Source organism: Pyrus communis, chromosome 6 (genome assembly GCF_041283825.1).
Source record: "Pyrus communis isolate YQ-2024b chromosome 6, ASM4128382v1, whole genome shotgun sequence".
NCBI lineage: Eukaryota > Viridiplantae > Streptophyta > Magnoliopsida > Rosales > Rosaceae > Pyrus > Pyrus communis.
Window position 1 is genome coordinate 13014810 of NC_142570.1, and position 25770 is coordinate 13040579.

The 25770-nt window shown below is 40.6% G+C and overlaps 1 pseudogene; it reads left to right on the forward strand.

Annotated features, from left to right (window-relative positions):
- The first annotated feature begins 231 nt into the window (after nt 1–231).
- On the forward strand, nt 232–25770 carry LOC137709918 (expansin-A7-like; annotated as a pseudogene).

Here is a 25770-nt window from a genome sequence, read left to right on the forward strand (position 1 = left end):
AAGATCCTGACTTTCGTGCTTTGGTGGGTCTTTGAGTCCACCCTTATCCAGTCTCAGCTTCATTCAAGCTAGTATTCTAAACCTAGTATCTTTATGAGCCCAATTCATTCTTATCTAATTAAGCATGAATTCTGATCTTTTGAATAATTCTAATTTTACGAGAATAATTGTCAATCCTTAACAGTTTCAACCCATCAAGGACTCGACCGAGCCATGCTCAAATGTAATGCAATGCCTTCACAGTACCTTAGTCTTAAGGACTCAGTTGGGCTGACATCTTCTTGGGCTAGAATGCCCTCGGCTTATAGAACCAATGTTGGGACAAGTATCGAGTCTTACCACTTCAGATTACTCATTCTCGGCCCAAACTTATATTTTGGCCTCAAACAACACTTGATTAATAAAATTAGAGGTATGGATTAGAAATTGAATTCAGCGACAACCTTTCTGGTTACAACCACTTAAATCCCTTGATCATAATTAATTATATTTAGTTCTCTATAACCTCCAGAAATTAAAATATAGTAGTCTATAATACAATGTCAAATCAAAATTTGTCTTCTGTGCATTGGATTATTCAACACATTGTGATATGATAATGATATTTGTTAAACTTTGACTTAAAACAAGAGCAAGTAATACTATTGTAGCCAATCAGAATGTATCCTTTATCATGCAACCAGTCACCAACTTAAAATTCCATCAACAAACTTAAAACCCTTTAGAGAATGAGAATTCAAATACTAAAAAATAAATTGTTTTATTCATGGCACAATATTTAATTATTTGTCAACTGCCTAAATTGCAAACGACATTACCTGCCAGCACGTTAGATAGAATGAAAATATTTAATATATTTAAGGCCTCAAAAAAAAATTTTTTTTTTTTAAACAAACGGTATTATCTATATTATGGGAGAATGGGCAAACTTAATCTCACAATGAGATAGCAATAATATGGTTCAAATTTGTTTTTGACGAGAATCAAACCTAAGACCTCTCATTTACAATTGAAGATGAATATCACTAGACTGTAGTACTAAATAGCCAACTCTGGCTTGACTAATTGTAGGGCATAACCTTCGTTGGGGTCACGAAGTCGTTTCTAGCTACATGAAATGTAAAGTAGTTGAACATTATATAAGGCATGCAAAACGTACTAATTGGCATTGCACTTGTACTTCATCCTAAACAGTCTTAAAGTAATCTCTCTATCAACACAGCCACGGCTTCTTTCTCTCCTTCAAGGAGCTTCAACTTCCTTCTGATGTCATTGATGCTGGTAACCATTAGCACAACAGTGGCTGCAAAGGTCATTTACCGGCCGAGTCCATGGCACCTTGCCCATGCTACTTTTTACGGCGATGAGACCGCCTCTAAGACTATGAGTGTATACGCTGTTAATTTATGCTTTTAATTAGCTTTTTACAGAATTCAAATATATTGACCAAATGATTTGTTTCCAAATAACTAATATGTTATATTATCAAACTAAAAACTAAAACTGCATATTCAAACATAAGTTAACCATATATAGTTTTGTTGAAATTAATTGCATATGTATTTTTCCATTGACTGTATTGGTGACTTCCCACACCAGAAAAATGTAGCTAGCAAAAACGATGAACACTGATATTCGGATTAAGTACTTTATCAATTAATTAATAAAGCTTATGCTTAATTATTCTGTTTTCTTGGTACAGGAGGAGCTTGCGGTTATGGAAACTTGTTCACTAATGGGTGTTGTGGATGCAAATTTCTTCCTCTTTGTTCTTGGACAAAATTGCACCTACAAAACAAATAACACCTTAGGTCAGGCTGAAAGCCTCACGCGCCCACGATGAATTTGGAGGAGGGGGGGGGGGATGTTTGGCCGAAGAACCTCCAATGCCAAAGTTAGAATTTTGAGGGAAAAGTGTTTGGAGAATTTTTGAGTGTTTAGCAAGAGTGAAAACTTAGCATTTTAGAGAAAATGAGGTAGAATATATAAGGCATGGCTGGTTCCCTTGGGAGAGAAGGTTTCTGGCCTCTTGTGTATTTTTTGGGTGTAATTGGTAGTTTAATTGACCATTAAAAGATTAATTAGGTAATAAATCCATTAATTAGCCAATTAACATAATTTAAAAGGAATGTTTTGGGGGTTACCTTGTGGAGAAGATGGATGAAATAGGTTTTGAATATATACCTATTTGGGCACTTTTGACTTGATTGTGGGATGTTTGCCCATTGCTCGCGCGTAGGAATTCCGGTGTTCCTCAAGGGTAATTTTGTCCTTTTTGCCCAAAAATCCACGTGTCGCCTCTTGATTATTTTTGGCTCCACAAATGCCCCCACACCTGTTAGGTTGCTCACAAAAAAAGGCAACAGGTGTAGAGATTTTCTTGCTTTAGGAAACTTTGGATTGTTTCCTATTTTGATGTTGATTCCCTCTTTATCAGGAAATTAGATCATTCTAGGAAAGGGAAATATATTTCTCTCAAAGCCTATTTAAGTCCACCTTAGGTGGATTATTAAATCAACTTTGGAGAATGATTTATTCTACCCTACAAGAGAGAGAGAGAAAGAGAGAGAGAGAGAGAGAGAGCTTAGAGGATATTTGATCCCCCTCCTCTAGCAATCTTCTACATCTTGGCCATGCAAAGGATCGTCCTTCATTGCTCGCTTCGTCTTCTCGTTGCTTCTAGGTAAGAAAAAATTAATTTTCTTGTCTTCATAATCTTTTTGGGAACCTCGTGGCTTTCAATTGGCTCAACGGGGATCGAGGAAGTGTGAAAAAATGGCTTAGGAAGCCACGGCAAGGTAGTGCTGTGTGTGGCTTCATCTGACTTGGGCGCTGGTGAGAGGGAGGATAGGCCAGGCCGTAGGGCCTGGCAAGTTTGCTGGGCTCCTACGACTTGGGCTTTTGTTGTTTTTTTTCCTTTTTTTTTTTTTTGTTGGGAAGGCTGGGCTCAGGCCTGTGCCTAAGGAAGAAAAGAGAGAGCGAGGTCGAGAGGCCTATTTGAGCACATTTTTTTTTTTTTTTAACAACCCTCTAACGAATTCCTCTTGTATCTTTGTAGAATTTTTTCAAGCATGTCCTCCTCAAGCCACAAGAATGATGATGGCATGTCGCCGTTGTATTGTCAAGGTGAGTCTTTGAGCAAGGTTGGCTACTTCAAGGCTGCTCACTTCAAAATTAGTTCCGATGACTTGTTTAGAGACTTCCTCGAGGTATATTGGCATGCCATTCCATCTGGAATGTGTGTGAAGCATGCTAAGGATGGTATCAACCGTGAGGCATGTGATGGGGCTCGGAGAGCCATCAAGTTTCACCCCTACTATTTTGTGTTGGGGTTTACTTTTCCTATGTCGTGATTTTTCCAAGAAGTGCTTTGCTCCATGAGATGTGCCCCCGCTCAATGCTATCTTAATGTAGTCCGTGAAATGGTGGGATTCCACAATCTTAGCCAATTCTTTGACTTAGATTTGACCGTCAACGAATTTTGGTACTTTTTTGACATAGGCCACATCGAGGGAGTTGGGCAGCTGCAATCTCGCCATCAGTTTTTTGATAATTCGAGCAAAGGAGATCATGACTGGGCCAAGGAGACTTTGGAGATAATAAGTAGAGAAAGGGAGTCTGATTCTTCCTCCGAGCCGCGTGTTCCTATGATCTTTATATCTGGTAAGTAAGCTGCTTAATCTTTCGGCTGCTTTGTATTTGTGCTAAACTGCTCTTTAATTTTTTTATTGTCTTCCGCTGCTTTTCTAGATTCGAAATTCAGCTCTACTCCTAAGACTTCTCCAGACATGAAGAAAGTGCATGCTGCTCTTGGTATCCACTCCGAGTATCGTGAATGGCGCTGGCTACTTAGTCTTCTTCGTACGGAAAAAGGTGGGCTACCCCCGAGAGAAGAGATAAAATGAATCAAGGCTGAGGCGTTGGCTCGTCCTATCACTGTGGTGGAGCCTACTACAAATGAAGGTGGGAAAAGAGGCCTTCCCCACCTGCCCAAGAGACGCCTGCTAAGAAGAAACCAAAAACTTCTTCCACTGCTCGTGAGGGTTCACCGGATGCTCCCAAGCTTGTGATTAACTTGACTTCTTCTAAAGGCGAGAAATAATAAGTTGCTACATCTGTACTGGTGGCGCCTTTCGTTCCGAAGGCTGCTAGCTCGATTGCTGAAAGAATTGCCCAGTGTAGAAGTGCCTCCATATCTTTGGTGTTGAAGTTTGTGCGAAAGCGTTCGTCTAGGGCTATGTCTGGTTCACCTTTGGATAGGCTTGCTACCATGAAGAGTGACAAGGTGCCCCCGCCTGCTAAAATGGCACCAAAATTTGTTCCCTCTACTACTAAGATTGACTCGTCTGCTGAGAAGAAAGAGACAGTTCACACAGGCAATCGTGAGAAATCCACCAAGTCTGTTTCTGGGAAAGCTGTAAAGATTTGTGCACTCTTGAAGCCAGACCTGCTCGAGGACATGGATATATGTGACAAGTTTGTTGATGGCGTCAAAGGAATTGTAGCTTAAGTTCTTTTGCGAACCATACAACCGAGTATAGGAGGACTGCTCTGCTGGCCATGATGCAAAAATTGGCGATTTTGGCAACCAAGTCTATGCTTCTTGATCAAGAAGATACCAAGGCTGCTAAGAAGATGGCAAGAACTGTGGCAGCCAAACCTTACTCCTCGGCCGAAAAAGTCAATAAATTAGAATTTGAGCTTGTTGCTTTGAAGAGGTCTAATATCTCTGCCTCCACTTCTTTGCAGCTTGAGACCACTCGCCATGTGATCGTGGATTTAAAGATTAAGCTTAACGCGATCCAGGTAAAGTACGAAAGTGCAAAGAAGGAGATCGACTGTTACATACCACGTATTCAAGATCTTGAGCGTGCCATCTCTGAATTCCACTCCGCTGCTTATGCAAAGGATGAAAAACTGATAGTTGCATACAACTAAGTGATCCACTTTAAGAAGGTTGTTGATAGGCTTGAACCTCAAGTGTTGGAACTCCAAGGTGTTTTGAAGATCAACGCCAATTTGAAGAAGGAAGCGAAGGAAATGCAATGGGTTTGTGCTTGCCTGCTAGAAGAGCATGAGCAGTTAAATGGTGAGAAGGTTGGGCTTGAAACTTCGTTTACTCAAAGTCAAGCCAATTTCTACAAGCTGGGTTATGTAGATCATCTCTTTGGGCGGCCATCTGATTTTGAGTTTTCTAGTAAAGACTTCGAGACCTTCTTTATTTCTTTAGAAAACTAGCTTGCCTTTACTTTTGAGTCTTCTATTGGTGAATTAGTTGGAGAAGTTGGTGCCCAAGCTGGGGCAGCTGAGGATGAAGCGCCGGATGGTACCGCAAGCGCCGGATGGTACCGCTGCTGAAGGTGTGGCGACCAAGTAATCGTGGAATGTCCAAGCTGTTAAAAAGTAGTCTTCTAGGTAGCCTTTAGGATTTTCTTTGTTTTTCCTTGTTTCTTTTACTTGAACTCCTTCGGTCTTTGCTAGTTGTTTATCAATTTTGCTAGAAAATTTAATAAACTTATTTTGTTCGCTCTCTTCCATCTTCACTTCTTTTGTTCATGCCCTAACCTTTAGACTTTATAGACCAGTGGCAGACGTGCTGCTTTTCTATAAACAGACAGTCCTGCGTAGCCTATGCAGCCATAGGTGTTGGTGTAGAAATTTTGCAAAGTTGTTAGCCATAGGGTTGGCAGTTGGATGTCTTACTTACAGAAGCAAACAAATTCACTTAACCACTAGGCTGTTAACCTTGGCTTTCTCCAATTCTGTAGGTTGCGTAGCAAGTTGCATAACACTTTAGGACTTGGTGTAGGTTATTACGCACTTGGGAATGATGAATCTTATCAACTACGTAGCATGTCGGCAGTGGATAAGGCTTTGTACATGCATGCTAGCTTATTTAACCCTTCATAAGAATGTGCAGTTGTATAAGTCTAGCGCGGCTTTACTGATTGAAGGGCAAGTCGTAGGTAGTCTTTCGAAAAACATAGGCTACCTTAGTGCACTCAGTAGCAGCTTTAGGTTTCCAGGGCAACCGTCCATAGAGCGTACAGCGTAATGTGCCCCCTCCGTCTCTAGGGCCCAATTCCCCACAGATTAGGCCAAGAGACCCAAAATCCTTCAGTTAGCTAAGCCTTGAAAAAGACCACTGTGGCTATTTCTAGGAATCCCGGCGCAAGCCATCGTGCATCTAGTTATACTAGAGCAACCAGGCTCATCCACGTTTGGATATTCGGAGTATAGAGTTTATCCTTCCACTTTGGAGAGCAGACCCATGTAGGTGTCAGGCAATTAGTTTACCCTCTCACACTCGAAAGCATGGTTGGTCCTTCATGGGGTGTAATTCCTGTGGTGAGTCCCTAAGAAGGGTGTGATCTTATGTGAAAATTAACTTAACACACAAATTAAACCCTCTTTTGACAATTGTAGTATATATGTAAGTAGGATCGTTCTTAAACCGGGGATTAGGAGGGTTTGCTAAAACACTTTAAACTAACTCAAATACATAAAACTAAGCTTTGAAACACTTAAATAAACCTAAAAGACTCAAAACAAGTTCACAAGACTCAAAATAAGCTAACAACACTCAAAACTGCCTAAAATCACAAACTGGGCAGATTCTGACTCTAAACACAATTTTGGACGAATTTTAGTTTTAACTTGACTCAAAACACTTGAAAACACAATCTAAAACAGATCCTAACTAGTTAGACACTCTAAAATAAAGGGGATTTTGGTTTTGGACGAAAATAATGTAAATAAAACAAGAACTAAACATGAAAGCGCATCGTAATCAAATTATTCCTCAACACCCCAAGTTAATAAGGTACGCTTAAATTAACCCTCAGATTTTCCTTAAGTCATTGAATTGAATGGAATTAGCACATCGTAATCAAATTATTCCTCAAAACTTCCCTACATGAAAGTGCATAATAGAGAAACAATCAAAGATCATTAAATTCTATGAAAATCATAAGTGTTGACAAGGCGTTCGTAACTATGAAAGCGCATGATACTTATGCCAGGAATTTACTTAACATGATTGTGACTAAAAACCTTTACTACTCATGAATATAAGTTCACAACGATTAGGTGAAACTCCCTTATATCCTAGCATCAGATTTATGCATGCAAATTAAGTGTGCACTCTTAATCCACATACACTAACAAGTTTTAATTCAAATAGATAAGTAAATTGAATTCACAATTCATGAAATCACAACAGGAAGTAATCAAATCATATTGCAAATATAGCCATGGTTTCGAAATTCCCCCTGGCTAAGAGGGGATTAGTTCCTCATATCACAAAACAAAGATTATTGAATTTAAACATTGAAAACACAAGAAAGATTACACCTAAAATGTTCCAACAGCTCCAATTCGAATGGCAGGCACGCCTAAGGGCTCTCCTCCTTCTTCCTTGCTGCGACACAAGGTGTGGTTGGTGGTTTTGGGGGCGATGAATGGTGTATTCTTGCTTAGGATGATGAATGATGGTTGATGAGGGTGAAAAGTTGTGGCAGGTTGTCTATGGAAGTGAATGTATTGAATGAATGATGTAGAATGGTGTCTAGGGTTGCGGCAAAGGTCTTTCTGAATGGCATGAGGGTTTCTCCCGAAATTGTGGCTGAAAATATATATATATATATATATATAGGTTCGGCCAACCCTAGGGTTAATCAAATTAAGGTTACAACTTAGAAGATTTAAGGATTAGGGCCCTAGGGTTCAGCACAATTAATTAAATCCACTAAGGAGAGGGTTTGGCCCAATTAATTTCAGAAAAGGATTTGTATAACCCAAATCCACAAGGAATAAGGCCTAATAAATCATAATCCATAACGTAAAAGGGATAAAGGGGTGCGGCAGATATTGGAGGGAAAAGAGAGTGGATTGCAAGGCAAGGCAAAGCTTTCTAGAAGGGAATAGGAGCCACCTTTGTAGGGTTTCTATAAACAATGTGTTTTGTGGCTGATTTGGGACTTCTAGAAGAGAATGCTTCTAGACATAGGTTCTAGAAATATATACTTAGCTCCTTTTGCAGCTAAGATTAAGGCATGATAAGATTAGGATAGAATAAGATAAAATAAGGTTGGATAAGGTTTTGGATAATGTTTCCTCTTTTGAGCTAATTCCTTATCTTCTTTGTCTTGAATTTAATTTCTTCATCTTCTTATCAGATTCCTAGCCTTTTGAACTCCAAATTCGTCCATCCATCTTGACCCATACATATGTTATCCATTTAGTGCCCAAAATGCACCAAAATGCACTTTCTTGCTACTTTAACCATTTGGTCCTACAAACGCACGAAAATAGCTTGAAATACTACATTAACTAAGAAATAACAACACAAATGCACAAGAACAAGCTAACTAAGTCGCATAAATATGCTCTTATCAAATTGCCCTACACTTAGCTTCTGCTATTCCTCGAGCAAAACAAACAAACAAAAGAAACAAAATATACAACCTAAACCTTCCAACGTTTGCCTCAGGGATTTCCAATGAAACATAACATGTCAAAGATCACCACTCATATAGATTTAAGCAATGCTTACCCTCTAGCATACTGAATCATAGTCACCATTCACTAGCTCATATTTAATCAATTAAAACAACATTTTGAATGTAGTAACATGCCTTAGAGAATTCCCTCAATTCCCCACCGGATATACTCTCTATTTTCACTCAGATTTTCTGACTACACTCCCTACACTAGGTATGTGTGAGAAGATTGATGTAAACATGTAGACGAGCCACTGACATATGTTTTAAACGAAGGAAGCACTTTCTGGAATTATTAATGCATGTATATATATGATCTCATGAATGGAATGCCACTACTTAGACGCGAGAACCAGGGATACCATATGCTCATACCAAGCCCAAACTCCACAGATTGACTAACAAAGAAAGGTAAGAGGAAACAAACGTTCTTAAAGCAATAGTGAGCAAAGTAATGAATTAGGCACTTAGAATTCACTTTAGAATGTAGAAAACTACCTTTTAAACGCAAGGGAAGATTCATGCAACACCTAGGGTCAGATTCAAACTTTTGGACCCTTTCTTCAACAATCAATACATGGGAGTTCACTGTCACTTATTTGCAACTCTTTTTCTTTCTTTTCTATACATATTTTTTTTTTCTTTTTCTTTTTCTATCCATGCCTCTTTTAAGACTTTGGAATACACACACACACAAAAATCCCTTCCCCCACACTTGTTTTCTGCAATAATGTCACTCAAAAGGAACTCCTTCTAAGTCATGCTTCACTATACTTCAAGAACAAGGGTATGGAAAGTACTATTCTAGGTTAGGTAAGGCTGATGTGGTTAACAAAGAAAATAGGCTAAACAAGGTTCAACGAGATTTAAAGCTATAGAACAAATGACAAGGGTGGATTCGGCTATTTGGCTATGGTAGTGACTACTAAACAACTTCATCTTGAATATGTGTTATGCAAATCAATGTCATGCTTTGAATAGAACGGGCATGAGTTCTAGTATTTGGATCTATAATGATGAAACGCATTCTAAGTAGCAACCAAGCAAAGAATAATGAGATCATGCAACGACTTTAGAAAACAAGAATGCATAGATTAATAACTCTCCAAATAAACGTTTAGGCTCAAGTCTCTCAGGCATGTAGCGTTTGTTTGGGTTCCTTCCTTCAAGCATGTTACAAAAACTGATTTTATCCTTTGTGATTACATGTGAATTCGTAAACTATAACTACAACCACGCATAAACCAAAGAGCATATCAAACTTCCATCCATGTTTGTAACTCTCTTTAACAGTCATGCATTAAAAACCAAATCCTCATCATTGTGTTGGAAGGTACCATGAGACACAAACAAACACACAGAAACAACTTTTTTTGGCTTTTTCAAAACACTTTTTTCAATTTTTTTTTTTCATCAAATTTTCGGATTTTTACTTCAAAACACACCAAAACAGTTCAAAATGCATTAAAAACACTTAAAGACAGTGAGAAACAACATTAGAAGTGATAGGTGATAGAATCCCACGAATTTGCATAAAAACACTTGTTTACCCCCCCCCCCCCAACACTTAAATCAAACATTGTCCTCAATGTTTCACACGAAGACTCACATAAAAGCAAACAAACAACAAACAACTAAGCATGATAAAATAAAACAGCAAAAAGAAGGGTTTAGAAACGCAAATCTAGGTTTGGAGTGGAAGTTCCATCTTCTCCTTGTTGAATGCATGGGTTGCCTCCCAAGAAGTGCTTGCTTTAACATCTTCCAGCCGGACGAATATGCCATGTTAAGCTTCACTAGTTCCCGCGGCATGGAGGGGTACATTATCCACAAGATGCTCCTTGAAATTCTCATAGTAAGGCTTTAACCGATGGCCATTCACTTTGAATTCTTGTCCAGTTTTCAAGCTTTAAACTTGGACTGCACCATAAGGAAAGACATTAGTAATAACAAACGGGTCAACCCACTTAGAACGCAACTTACCAGAAAAAAACGAAGGCGGGAATTAAAGAGTAGCACTTTCTGCCCAATGGAGAATGATTTGCCTCGAATCATCTTATCATGGAAAACCTTTGTCTTCTCCTTGTAAATTTGAGTGTTTTCATCAGCCTCATGCCTGATCTCTTCAAGTTCATTCAATTGGAGCTTCCTATGAATTCCAGAGGCATCAAGGTCCATGTTGAATGTTTTGACAACCCAAGGTGCCTTGTGCTCCAATTCTATGGGAAAATGGCATGGTTTGCCATAGATGAGCATAAATGGGGACATGCCAAGAGGTGTTTTATATATCGTGCGATATGCCCACAATGCATCCTCCAAACGTACGCTCCAATCCTTCCTTGTTGGCCCAACGATCTTCTCTAGAATTTGTTTGATCTCCCTATTTGAAACCTCGACTTGCCCATTAGTTTGAGGATGATAAGGTGTTGAAACCTTATGCATAACGTTGTACTTCTTAAGCAAAGCCTCAATGGTTTGATTGCAAAAGTGAAAACCTCCATCACTTATGATTACTCGTGGTATTCCAAACCTTGCAAATAGGTTAGTTCTAATGAAATCTGCAACCACTTGAGAATCATTAGTTTGGGTGGTTTTTGCTTCCACCCATTTCGACACATAATCCACAGCAAGTAAGATATAAAGGAAACCATGTGAGGAAGGAAAAGGACCCATAAAACCAATGCCCCAAACATCAAAAATTTCAACAGGAAGTATGACATTTTGCGGCATTTGATCCTTTGCATTTATATTGCCCATTCTTTGGCAATGATCACTAGGCGTACAAAAGGTTCTAGCATCCTTAAATAAAGTTGGCCAATAAAATCCACATTCTAAAACCTTAAGGGTTGTGTGTTGTGTCCCAAAGTGTCCCCCACATGCATAAGTGTGACAGAATGTTAAAATAGAATTGAATTCCATGTCATGCACACACTTACATATAATCTGATCTGAGCAATATTTCCAAAAGTATGGATCATCCCAAACATAAAATCTAGCATTTTTTTTCAATTTATCACGTTGGGTTCTGTTTAAAGTGTTTGGAACTTATTTAGCCACCAAATAATTCACCAAATCAGCATACCAAGGCTCATTTACCTTAATGGACAACAATTGCTCATCAGGGAATGTTTCTGAAATAGGTAAGGGTTCCTCCTCATGTACCATACGGCTTAGGTGGTCAGCCACCACGTTTTCACTCGCTTTTTTGTCTCTAATTTCGATGTCAAACTCTTGAAGAAGTAGCATCCATCGAATTAGCCTTGGTTTGGCTTCTTTCTTGGTGAGCAAATACTTTAAAGCTGCATGATCAGTGAAAATAATAACCTTAGTACCAAGTAAATATGATCGAAATTTATCTAAAGCAAAGGCAATGGCAAGAAGTTCTTTTTCAGTGGTCGAATAGTTTAATTGAGCATCATTCAATGTCCAGGATGCGTAGTAGATAACATGCGGCTTCTTGTCCTTTCTTTGGCCTAAAACAGCCCCTAATGCATAATCGGATGCATCACACATGAGCTCAAACGGAAGGCTGTAATCAGGTGGAACAATGATGGGTGCCGTGGTTAGCAAGTCCTTGAGGTGTTGGAAGGCTGCCGTGCACTCCTTATTGAAATCAAAAGTCACATCTTTTTGTAGGAGACGGCAAAGAGGTTGGGAAACCTTTGAGAAATCCTTGATGAATCTTCGATAAAAGCCTACATGTCCAAGGAAAGAACGAACCTCTCTAACCGAAGTAGGAGAGGGCAAGTGGCACACAAGATCTATCTTTGATTTATCAACCTCAATACCTTTTTCAGAAATGATATGACCTAAAACTATGCCTTTTTTAACCATGAAATGACATTTTTCCCAATTTAGAACAAGGTTAGTTTCAATGCATCGTTTTAAAATTAAACTGAGATTATTCAAACAACCATTAAATGAATCATCAAAAACGCTGAAATCATCCATAAAAACTTCAATAATTTTCTCAACATAATCTGAAAATATGCTCATCATGCATCTTTGAAATGTGCAGGTGCATTGCATAAACCAAATGGCATGCGACGATAAGCAAATGTACCAAAGGGGCATGTGAAAGTGGTTTTTTCTTGATCTTCTGGAGCTATCACAATTTGATTATAACCTGAATATCCATCAAGAAAAAAATAAAAAGCATAACCTGCTAACCTTTCAAGCATTTGATCAATGAATGGCAAAAGGAAATGATCCTTCCTTGTAGTGGTATTGAGCTTCTTATAATCAATACAAACCCTCCAACCTGTTTGGATTCGAGTAGGAACAAGCTCAATTTTGGCATTTGTCACCACAGTTACTCCAGATTTCTTTGGAACACATTGAACCGGAGAAACCCAAGGACTATCCGAAATTGGCTAGATCACTCCACGATCCAATAGCTTGATTAACTCTTTCTTCACAACTTCCATCATTGGAGGGTTAAGTCGGCGTTGAGCCTCTCGAGATGCTTTAGACCCCTTCTCCAAAAGTATACGATGCATGCATATGGTAGGGCTTATTCCCTTGATGTCGGCCAAAGTCCAACCAATTGCTATTTTGTACTCCTTTAACACCCTCACTAACTTACCTTCTTCTTGTGCCGTGAGTGAGGAGGAGATAATGACAGGCAAGGTCTCTTGATCTCCCAAGAAAGCATACTTCAAATGGCTTGGCAATGGTTTAAGTTCAAGAGAAGGTGGCTGCACAACTAAAGGAAGGGGCTTATTAGCTAAAATTGAAATTGAAATTGGGTCCAAAGACTTACCAGATTGTAGTGGCAATGACTCAAGGACAACCATTATCTCAATCATATCTACATTAGGAGGCACGACATGGTGTTCTCCATGCATGTCGTGGGTGGCCAAAGTGGCTTATCCATTGTTTTTGAATTCCATTCCTCTTGTAATGACCAATTCAAGTGCATCTTCATTCAATTGTTCATAATGGTCCTACGCCAAGGAATCAATTACATCAATAGAAAAACATGAATGATCATCACTAGGATACTTGATAGATTTAGAAAGATTGAAATTAATAACTTCCCCATCAAATTCCATTGTCAAAGTCCCATTAAACACATCAATCTTAGTGCGGGCATTTTTCATGAATGGGCGTCCAAGGAGGATTGGCAACGAAGGGGAATGGTCTAATTCATCCATTACAAGCACGTAGAAATCCGCCGGAAAGATTAAATGATTGACCTGCACTAAAACATCTTCCAAAACACCCTTTGGATAGGCATTAGATCTATCGGCCAATTGAATAATCACACCATCATTTTTTAACTCACCTAGGTTCATAAATGCATAAATTGAGTAAGGCATGACATTACTAGATGCACCTAAGTCTAGCATGGCATGTTCAAAACGATTATTGCCAATAACACAAGGAATTGTAAAACTACCCGGATCTTTGCATTTAGGGGGTATTTTAAGTTGTAAAATGGCTGAGACAACCTCCTTGTTTGAAATTCTCTTCCTAGTGATGCAAAGTTCTTTTAAAAACTTGGCATACCTTGGAACTTGCTTAATTGCATCCAGAAATGGTATATTGACTTGTACTTTTCTAAATGTCTCCAGAATGTCCTTTTCAGCCTCCTCCTTCCTCGATTGCATGAATCTACGAGGAAAGGGTACATTTGGGGGAATAACATTAGAAATAATCGAATTTGGAACCTTCTTACCTTTGGAAGACGAATGGGAGTGTTTGGGTGGCTGCGGCATGGGTGGTGCTACCCTTGCCGTGGCTTGCTCTTGTTCTTCATCCTCGAATTGCAACTTTTCATCCTCAGTTGGGGCTGATTTAGATGGGTGTGAGGCTGTTCCAAATTGTTTTCCACTTCGCAACATGATTGCTTTGGCAGATTCGAATCCTTCTTTTAAGTTGACACTAGTTGAACTAGGCAACTTGCCTTGCTCTCTGAATTGGCCCATGAACTCCGCAATCTGCCTTACTTGCTTCTCTAATTCATCAACCTTTTTGTCCCTATTTTGCATTCCCTACACCATAGAAGTTAGTAATTGAAAATTTTGATCATTATCTATGGACGAACCTGATTTGGATTGGGCAGGTTGTGCTTAGGGTTGTGTGGGTGCATACAGCCATTGGTAGAATCCCAGAGGTTACTGCCTAAATGCGCTTTGTTGTTGGAGTTGTTGAGGCTCCCTCCATTTGAAATTTAGATGATCTTTCCAACCGAGATTGTACGTATTAGAGAAAGAATCACTCCTTGGTTGGTTTTGGCTCTCATAACCCACGGCATTGGCAGATTCCCACCCTCCGTTCTCGATCAATTGAGGGCACTTATCTGTGACATTGAGCACACGCCACAAACAGCCACACTTCGTACCTTTGATATTTCAACCACCTCATTAACTTGTTGATGTCGTGGTATGTCTCTTTGACCAACGCCTTCATATTGTTGAGCATTTAAAGCTCGGTTAGCAATGAGAGTCTTGGCAGCCATGGGCGTTTTGACCACTAAAGCTCTTCCCGCTGAGGCGTCTAGCATTTGGCATTCAATTGGTAGAAGCCCTTCGTAGAAATATTGAAAAAGAAGCTCCTCCTTCATTTAGTGTTGTGGACATGAAGCAACAAGATTTTAAAACGTTCATAATAAGTTGGAAATAATTCACCTTGGTTTTATTGAATGCCACTAATCCTTTTGCGTAAAAGAATGACTCGAGAAATTAGGAAAAACTTCTTCAAAAACGCTCGTTTCATACTCTCCCATGATGTGACAGTTCTGGGGGCTAGTTCATACAACCAATCTTTAGCCTTTTCCAAGAGAGAAAAGGGAAAAGCCTTCATCTTCAAAATGCTCCCATCAACATTCACCGGGGCCATGCTTAAGCAAACAATCTCAAACTCCTTCAAGTGTTTATTAGGATCTTCCATGCACAACCCATGTAACTTAGGAATATGGTGCAATAAGCTAGACTTTAATTCGAACTCGTCGGTCTTGTCTGGGGCTACCCTTGGATATTGAACACATAGAGGCATGGCATTGTCCAATCCCGAAGCGGAAAGCTCATTGATTGTTTGATTGTCTGCTGCCATAGCTTGTTCTTCCTAAAAAATCTGAGTCGTGGTCTCCTCTTCTACTTGTACTTCGTCTTCTTCAAGATCTGGTGCAGGTTGAGGTGGTTGGGGCTTTTGTTGATTCCTTTTCCTTCTTAAAGTTCACTCGAAATCGTCGTCAAAGTCTATGTTATGCTCATGAACCGGTTGAGAACTCTGAGTCATAAACTAGTACCTAAAAACAATAAAACAAAACAAGGTCAGCAACTAAAACCAAAAACACACGAAAATAAACAAAAAGAAATAACAAGGGATTAGCAAAGTTGCTAATCCCTGGCAACGGCGCCAAAATTTGATGCGAAAATTAACTTAACACACAAATTAAACCCTTTTTTGACAATTGTAGTATACATGTAAGTAGGGATCGTTCTTAAAACGGGGATTAGATTTAAACTAACTCAAATAGATAAAACTAAGCTTTAAAACACTTAACTAAACTTAAAGACTCAAAACAAGTTCACAAGACTCAAAATAAGCTAAAAACACTCAAAACTGCCTAAAAACACAAATTAGGCAGATTATGACTCTAAACACAATTTTGGACGAATTTTAGTTTTAATTTGACTCAAAACACTTGAAAACACAATCTAAAACATATCCTAACTAGTTAGACACTCTAAAATAAAGGGGATTTTGGTTTTTGGACGAAAATAAAGTAAACAAAACAAGAACTAAAACTAGGCAGATTTGCATGAATTTGGTGGAAATACATGGATGATGCGCTAGCTAGGAGGTCTTTCTCCACACATGACATACTTACATACAAAACAATCTCCAGTTGCTTTTTCAATGAACCATGGACCTCAACACCCCAGGTTAATTAGGTACGCTTAAATTAACCCTCAGATTTTCCTCAAGTCGTTGAATTGAATGGAATTAGCGCATCACAATCAAATTATTCCTCAAAAGTTCCCTACATGAAAGCGCATAATAGAGAAACAATCAAAGATCATTAAATTCTATGACAATCATAAGTGTTGACAAGGCGTTCATAACTATGAAAGCGCATGATACTTATGCCAGGAATTTACTTAACATGATTGTGACTAACAACCTTTACTACTTATGACTATAAGTTCACAATGATTAGGTGAAACTCCCTTATATCCTAGCATCAGATTTATGCATGCAAATTAAGTGTGCACTCTCAATCCACATACACAAACAAGTTTTAATTCAAACAGATAAGTAAATTGAATTCACAATTCATGAAATCACAACTGGAAGTAATCAAATCATATTGCAAATATAGCCATGGTTTCAAAATTCCCCCTAGCTAAGAGGGGATTAGTTCCTCATACTCACAAAACAAAGATTATTGAATTTAAACATTGAAAACACAAGAAAGATTACACCTAAAACGTTCCAGCAGCTCCAATTCAAAGGGCAGGTACGCCTAAGGGCTCTCCTCCTTCTTCGTTGCTGCGGCACAAAGTGTGGTTGGTGGTTTTGGGGGCGATGAATGGTGTATTCTTGCTTACGATGATGAATGATAGTTGATGAGGGTGAAAAGTTGCGGTAGGTTGTATATGGAAGTGAATGGATTGAATGAATGATGTAGAATGGTGTCTAGGGTTGCGGCAAAGGTCTTTCTGAATGGCATGAGGGTTTTTTCGAAATTGTGGCTGAAAATATGTATATATAGGTTCGGCCAACCCTAGGGTTAATCAGATTAAGGTTACAACTTAGCAGATTTTAAGGATTAGGGCCCTAGGGTTCGGCACAATTAATTAAATCCACTAAGGAGAGGGTTTGGCCCAATTAATTTCAGAAAAGGATTTGTATAATCCAAATCCACAAGGAATAAGGCCTAATAAATCAAAATCCACAAGGGAAAATGGATAGAGGGGTGCGGCAAATATTAGAGGGAAAGGAGAGTGGATTGCAAAGCAAGGCAAGGCTTTCTAAAAAGGGAATAGGCGCCACATTTGTAAGGTTTCTAGAAACAATGTGTTTTGTGGCTGATTTGGGACTTCTAGAATAGAATGCTTCAATACATAGATTCTAGAAATATATACTTAGGTCCCCTTGCAACTAAGATTAAGGCACGATAAGATTAGGATATGATAAGATAGGATAAGGTTGGATAAGGTTTTGGATAATGTTTCCTCTTTTGAGCTGATTCCTTATCTTCTTTGTCTTGAATTTAATTTCTTCATCTTCTTATCAGATTCCTAGCCTTTTGAACTCCAAATTCGTCCATCCATCTTGACCCATACATATGTTATCCATTTAGTGCCCAAAACTGCTCCAAAATGCACCAAAATGCACTTTTTTGCTACTTTAACCCTTTGGACCTACAAACACACGAAAATAGCTTGAAATACTACATTAACTAAGAAATAACAACATAAATGCAAAAGAACAAGCTAACTAAGTCACATAAATATGCTCCTATCACGATCTTCTTTTGAAGTGCAAGAGAGATAAGTTGTTGTAGACATGCAGTCAAGCTAAGCTGTAAATTACTTCTAAATTCCTCATTGAAAAATGAGTGAAGCGAATGAATAACTTAGCTATAAAAGACTGCATAACAACTGGATAGTCTTCGGCTTATGAGGTGGTACCCATTAAGCTACTTGAGTCTTTGAGTATTGATATAGTGGGAGGTCACACATGGTACTTCCTCAAGTTGTAGGCATTCCATTGCTTCTCGATCTCTTTGTCGTTCATGGTGAGGAGGGTGTAATTACCTTTATTGCCTACTCTGCTGATCTTATATGGACCTTCCCAGATAGGATCCATCTTTTTAGAGCCTTCTTTATAGGCGGTGATGAAGGCCTTTCTTAGAACTAGATCTCCAGGTTGAAACTACTGGATCTTGGCCCTTTTATTATAGCTTGAGATGAGCAGCTGCTGGTAGGCTGCCGATGCAAGTGATAGTCTGCTCACGTTTCTCTTCTGCTAGATCTAAGTTTGTGGCCATCTCCTTACTATTCTGCTTAATGCTTGGCAGTAAAGTGCTGATGCTTGGTACGATGATGTTGGGAGGAATGATTATTTTCGAACCAAATGCCAAAGAGAAAAGAGTCTCACGGATTGCTTGTCTTTTGGTGGTGTGATATGCCCATACACATCCGGGGAGTTTGTCTTGCCATTTTCCCTTCTTGTCAGTGATGGATTTCTTAAGGCAGACGAGGATCATCTTGTTAGATGTTTCATCCTACCCATTGCCTTGAGGATATCTTGGCGTGGACATGTGCTGCTTAATGTCATACTTTTGGAAGAATTTCACTAAATCTTTACAAACAAATTGCGGGCTCTTGTCAGTGATGATGGACTGAGGGATGCCAAATCGGCAAATGATGTTCCTTCATATGAAGTGCTCTATGCCTGTCTGAGTTGTGGTCATCATGGGCTTTACTTCTACCTATTTAGTGAAGTAGTCGGTTGCCATGATCATCATACCCCTGCCCACAGTAGCAGGTAGCATAGGTCCTACCAAGTCGATTGCCCACTACATGAACGGCCAATGACTTGTTTGTGGGTGTAGCTTGCTAGGAGGTAGTGCTGATACCAGCTTGTAACGTTGGCAACGGTCGCACTTTTGTACTAACTTCTTAGCATCTTGGTGCATGGTAGGCCAGTAATAGCCTGCGTTAAGAGCCTTCTGTGCTAAGGATCAACCTCCGAAGTGATTTTCACAAACGCCTTCGTGGATTGAGCTTAGAACCTTCAAGTCATCGGGAGGCACTAGGCAACAGAGATGTGGTCCATTGTAAAATCTTCGGATGAGAATGTTGTTCCACATGTAATAGCGTGTTATTTTAATTTGGAGCTTCCTAGACTCCAATCTTTTTGGAAGGAGTGTGTCGTTGACCAAGTAGTCTATAATAGAACTTTTCCAGTTGGGAATTATACTAACCTGTGACACTTTGGCTGCTGAATCCATCTATATGCTTAGCTTGTCTAGATATTCCATCGGAATAGAGTGTTTAAGTTGGTGGTCGAGGGCGGAGCCTAGGCCGACCAGTGCATCTGCATGGGTATTGTCTACCCGTGAAACTTGAGTGAGACTGTACGTCTTAAATGCCTCAAGCTACTTGCGTACCTTCTCTAGATATTGTACCATCCATGGATGTTTTGCCATCTACTCCCCAGTAATCTGGCTGGTGATTAGCTGGGAATCGGAACGAATAACAAGCTTCTTCACTGCCAAGTCTTTTGCCATTCGAAGGCCTGCCAATAGGGCCTCATACTCTGCTTTGTTGTTAGATGCTTTGAAGCCTAGAATGATCGTATGCTCGAGCAATAAGCCGTCTGGGGTGACATGGACCACACCTGCTCTCAAGCCTTTATAGTTGGATGCACCGTCGACATGCAAATGCCAGAAATCTCCGTTGGACGGAGCAATAACAACTAAAGTGTGGTTGGCTGCTTTTGGGGCTTCACTAGGTCCCACTTCATCACTCATTGAGTAGCATAGGACCATGTAAGATTGATCGTAGAGGATATTGAGTCATGACGATGACTGGATGAGCTTGAAAGTATAGTCTGAGCTTCCGAGCCGCAACAACTAGTGCCAAAATTAACTTTTCGATCTTCAAATATCTTGTTTCCACATCGAGAAGAGTTTTAAAAGTGTAGAATACTGGCAGTTGGGCCCCCAGCTCTTCTCGTGAGAGCAAAGCTCATTGCTACTTCGGAGACTACTAGGTAGATATGTAAATCCTCCACTGCTTCTTCAGGTCTTAGAAAGTTTTTTCACACTCTTCATCCCATTTGTCTCGTTGTGCCCTTTTGATAGCCTTGAAAAATGACTTGCATTGATCTGTGGACCGTAAAAGAAAGAGGTTGAAGGCAGCTACTCGTCTGATCAAGCTTTGGATCTCTTTCAAGGTAGTTGGAGACTTCATCTCTAGGATAGCTCAGATTTTCTTAGGATGTGCTTTAATTCCTCGTTGGGTTACTAAGTAACCTAGGACTCAGCCTGAAGATACTCCAAACGTGCATTTAGTGGGGTTGAGCTTCATCTTGTTCTTTTTGAGGATGTTGAAAGTTTCCATCAAGTTGCGGATGTAGTCTGACCTTTGCTTGCCCTTTACCATGATGTCGTCGACATAGACTTCCATGGTTACCCCAATTTTCTTTTTGAACATTATGTTTACTAACCTTTGGTAAGTGGCTCCCATATTCTTGAGGCGAAAGGGCATAACCTTGTAGTAGTAGGTATTACTCGATCACGAACGCAGTTTTCTCCTTGTCGGGCTCGTACATGGTTATTTGGTTGTAGCTTAAGTATGCGTCCAAGAAGCTGAGCAATTGGTTCCCAGAAGTTGAATCTACCAATAAATCGATCCGAGGGACCGGATAAGGATCTTTTGGGCATGCTTTGTTAAGGCTGGTGTAGTCTACGCAAACCCTCCATTTGTCCTTTTCCTTTTTCATCACTAGCACAACGTTGGCCCTCCATTTGCCCTTTTCCTTTTTCATCACTAGCACAACGTTGGCAAGCAATGTTGAATGTGCTACTTCTTCTATAAATCCGGCCTCCACTAGCTTGTCAATTTCTACTTCAATGATCACTACTCGCTCGGGTGTGAAATGTCTTCTCTTTTGGATCACCGGTTTAGCAGTGAGGTTGATATACAGCTTGTGGCAGGCTACCTCAGGATCGATATTGGGCATGTCGAACGGTGACCATGCAAAAACGTCTTGGTTTTCCCTAAGAAAAGCCGCGAGTTCTTCCTTTTTGGTTGGGCTTAGACGTGAGCCGATTCTAGCCGTCAATTTCAATTACTGAGGATTAAGAATGATGTCTTCGGCGTCTTCTTCGGTTTTTCATCCTATCTCGTCTGCTTTTGCGCCATCTTCTCGATCCGCCTGCTGTAATTGATATTTGGTAGCCTCTTCGTCCCTTTGGACTTCCGTAGCCTCCATGGGAGTAAAGGTCTTCTTCTTTGACTCCTTCACCACTTGCACAATACATCGTCAGGATGTGGCCTGGTCAGACTTGATCTCTCCGACTCTTCATCTCGAGATCCGGAATTTGATTTTTTGATACTTGACGGAAGTGACGGCATCCAGCTTGATTAACCAAGGTCTTCTAAGAATCCCATTGTAGGGAGATGGGTCACTTACGATCATGAACGTCTACTTTGAGACAACTGGTGGTGTTGTCGCGTCAAGTTTGATGTGGCTGATAGCAGTTGAGTTGTGCCGGTTGAATCTGGTAAGTACCTCTGCTCGGCGTATGATTGTGTTTTCCAGGCCCATCTTCTAAATGACTGGCAGCTGAAGTAAGTTGATTGCACTTCCATTGTCAACCATCATTTTGTCACCTATAGCATGGGTTAGTTAGACAGATACTACTAGTGCGTCCTTGTGTGGGAAATCGATGTATTCTGCACCTTGCTCAGTGAAACCAATAATGGGTCCAAATGGGGTGTCGACTGCTTGGACTTGTGAGACTAATAGAGTCGACTGGATCTTCATCTTCTTAGAGTTGTTGGTGGCCCCCAAGTGCTCAGACTCAGTGAAGATACCATTGATTCTAATCATCTTAATTGGTGGCTTTTCGTCGTCATCTGTGTTCCTTCTCGGCTGTACAGCTGGCTTTTCCAAGTATTTGTCGACCTTGCCTTCTTTCATGAGCTTCTCTAGGTAGTTTTTCCAAGTGTAACAGTCGTCGGTTGTGTGACCAGGACCTTGATGGAATGTGCAATACTTGGTGTGGTCCAACTTGGAAGTATCTCTTTTTTATTTTTTCGGCAGCTTGAACCATAGCTCGTTCTTAATGTCATAAAGGATTTGATGGATCGGAATTAAGAACTTAGAATAGTTCTTAGTCATTGGGCCTTCTTTGGTCGTGGGTCGATCCCTATGCTTGGCCTCATGACTGCCCTTGCTAGACTGCTTCTCATCCCCCTTCCTTTAAGCCACTGCTGACACTTTTCGATGCTGCTCGAGCACCTTTTCTGCTTGTCGAGCCTCTTCCCAAAGTGCATGCTTCTCTGCCAGGGCAAAGGAATCAGCTAGAGTTAAGTCTTCTTTCATGATCATTTCTCCGAACAGTGGGTGGTCTATTGGGAGTCCTTTTTGGAAAGCTACACTTGTTATTAAGTTATCGCATCCAACGATCTTTGGCTTCTCTACTTTGAACCACTTTACATAGTCACGGAGCGACTTCTTTGGGTTTTTCTTCTTGTTGAAAAAGTGGTCGAACTTTTTCTTGATGAGCGGTAAGATGAGTATTCTTTGGTGATAACCAAGGAAGGATCATCAAAATTCCAGATGGATCATGAGGGCAAAGTGTGAAACTAATCTTGTACCTTACCTTGCAGAGTAATGGCGAATATTTTGCACATAAGGGCATCGTTATTCCGGTAAAGGACCATTGCGCGTGGTAGTGCTTCAAGTGCCTCTCCAGATCTTCATCTCCTTTGAAAGATGTGAAGTGTGGCATGCTAAACTTGCATGGAGGCTCTACCTACTCGATCTCATCCGTGAAGGATGACCTGTTCATGTTGGTCATATCCTGCCGTAATGCTTTATCGACCACTTCATTGCATTAGAAATCACGTAATCGTTCGTTGAGGAGTCTCTTTACCTCTTCTTGGATTTTCCTTTGTTGGGGTAGCAGAGCTCTCAGTTGCCCCCGATCTTGACCTGCTGGTCTAAGTTGCTTTTCTATGTTCTCGGCATGTCCATGTCGCGACAGCGGTGCATGTGGTTCATTCCTAGCAAGCAAGGGAATTCTTTGCAGGATGCCGGTTGAACTTGAGCCAGATTGAGTGACTACTTCTCTCCATTCGTCATACTACCTGCTCCGATGAAATGTGGAAGTTGCTCCTTGTGGGCCTAGCCGCGAATTAACAGTTTTCCTGGAAGACTATTCATGTTGATCATTGATGTGTGGTCCTAACCGTGAGTGCATATTTGCCCGTAGGCTTAGTCCAGAGTGTACACTTCTCCGTGCGCTAAGACGAAAGTATACACTATCTCGAAGACTTAATCAAGAGTGTACGCTGCCCGAATGCTCGGTTTGTGGCTAATTGAGTGGGTTTTTGCCGGGACACTGCTAAAAAGGTTCTTCGTCTGCCCTTGTCCTACTCCGGGACACCTCGCCTGAGACACGTTAGATCTTGGTGCGTTGCAAGAGCTAATTCACCAAGGTCATATGTTGTGCAAGGGTGATCATCAACTCTATAACTTTTCGGGACAAGTGTCGTTCGCCATTCGGATTAGAAGAGCTTGGAAGGAATATGCCTCCTTGAGCAGTGGAAGGGTGGTAGACTCCAGGCGTGAGATTTGAGTTGGGAAATGTCAAATCTGCGGAGAAATGTGGTGAAAATGCCCCTAGCTTGATGGTTAGTCCGGATGGTTGAGATATTCTCGGGCCGACTTAGGCTGTTTGGGAAACCATGGAAGCAAGCTAGGCGGCGGGAACAAGCTGGGCCGTGAAAGCAGGCTGCTCGGCATGTAATGCACGCGGGTGCAAGGCTTGGGCTCGGCTTGGCAACGTGTTGGCTCACATTGGGCATGGAATGACATGGTTTGGGCCGTGGCCTTAGTACCGTAAGCCTTGGATGGCACGGCTTGGGCTTGCTTAGATGGCACAGCTCGGGCCGTGGTGGTGACACCATGGACCTAGCCGTGGGTGGCTACCGTCGTAGCCATCGCGGTGGTTCCCGTGGTGGAAACTCATGGTGGTGGTGCCGCTCCATTTATTGTCACATTTAGCCTCGTGGATCGCCACGGTCCTATCTCTTGAATATTGGAATTTTCACTTGTTGAATTCTCTAAATTTCTAGCCATTGTACTTCCCTTTTACGTTTTATCAAAGAATTTTTTTAAATAAAAAATTCTACTAATAAAAACGTACAAAAAATCTACAAATGGACAAGAAAATAGAAAAACCTTGGATGCGAGAGTCTTCCACAAGTGTGGGACTCAACTCTCAATGAAAGCACCAATTTGTTGATGCAAATTTCTTCTTCCTTGTTCTTGGACAAAATTGCACCTACAAAACAAATAACACGCCAAAAACCTCACGTGTTTGGAGAATTTTTGAGTGTTTAGCAAGAGTGAAAACTTAGCCTTTTAGAAAAAATGAGGCAGAATATATAAGGCATGGCCAGTTCCTTTGGGAGAGAAGGTGACCGGCCTCTTGTTTGTTTTTTTGGTGTAATTGGTCGTTTAATTGGCCATTAATAGATTAATTAGGTAATAAATCCACTAATTAATCAATTAACATAATTTAAAAGGAATGTTTTGGGGGTTACCTTGTGTAGAAGATGGATGAAATAGGTTTTGAATAAGTACCTATTTTGGGCACTTTTGACTTGATTGTGGGATGTTTGCCCACTGCTCACGAGTAGGAATTCCGGTGTTCCTCAAGGATAATTTTGCCTTTTTTGTCCAAAAATCCACATGTCGTCTCTTGATTATTTTTGGCTCCACGTGTATGGTACAGATACAGTCGCACTGAGCTCAACCCTATTCGACAATGGATAAGCTTGCGGAACTTGTTACCAGATAAAATGTTACGGGGCAAGTGCATGCTTTAGAAATTCACCACTGTCACTGCCACCAGCCTTTGTCCGCCAAACTGGTCCAAGGACTCCAATGCCGGAGGCTGGTGCAACCCTCCTCGCACACACTTCGACGTGGCCAAACCTGCCTTCATGAAAATTGCTCAGTGGAAGGCCGGCATTGTTCCCATCATGTACCGCAGGTACGCCATAAAAATTTTAGGAGACATTATGGTTGGTTTACTGAATTGCAACACTTAGTAAACTGGTAGACTACAGAGACTAAAATGAAACTTCGCTTAAACTATAGCAACCAAAATTATGATTTGGCCTTAACTAAATAGTTGATTGCATAAGATCACATTTTCACAATTGGACTGCAAACCTTCTATGTGATTTTCTTGCAGAGTTCCGTGCATGAGGTCAGGCGGGCTTCGATTCTCTTTCCAAGGAAACAGGTACTGGTTGCTGGTATATGTGATGAACGCAGCAGGAGGAGGTGACATTGCAAGCATGTGGGTGAAGGGAACCAGATCAGGGTGGATAAAAATAAGCCATAACTGGGGAGCCTCGTACCAGGCATTTGCAACCTTGATAGGTCAAGCCCTCTCTTTCAGGCTAACTTCCTGCACAAGCAAAGAGACTATATTTGCATGGAATGTTGCTCCTTCAAACTGGAATGTGGGTTTACTTACAAATCAAATGCGAACTTCCATTGA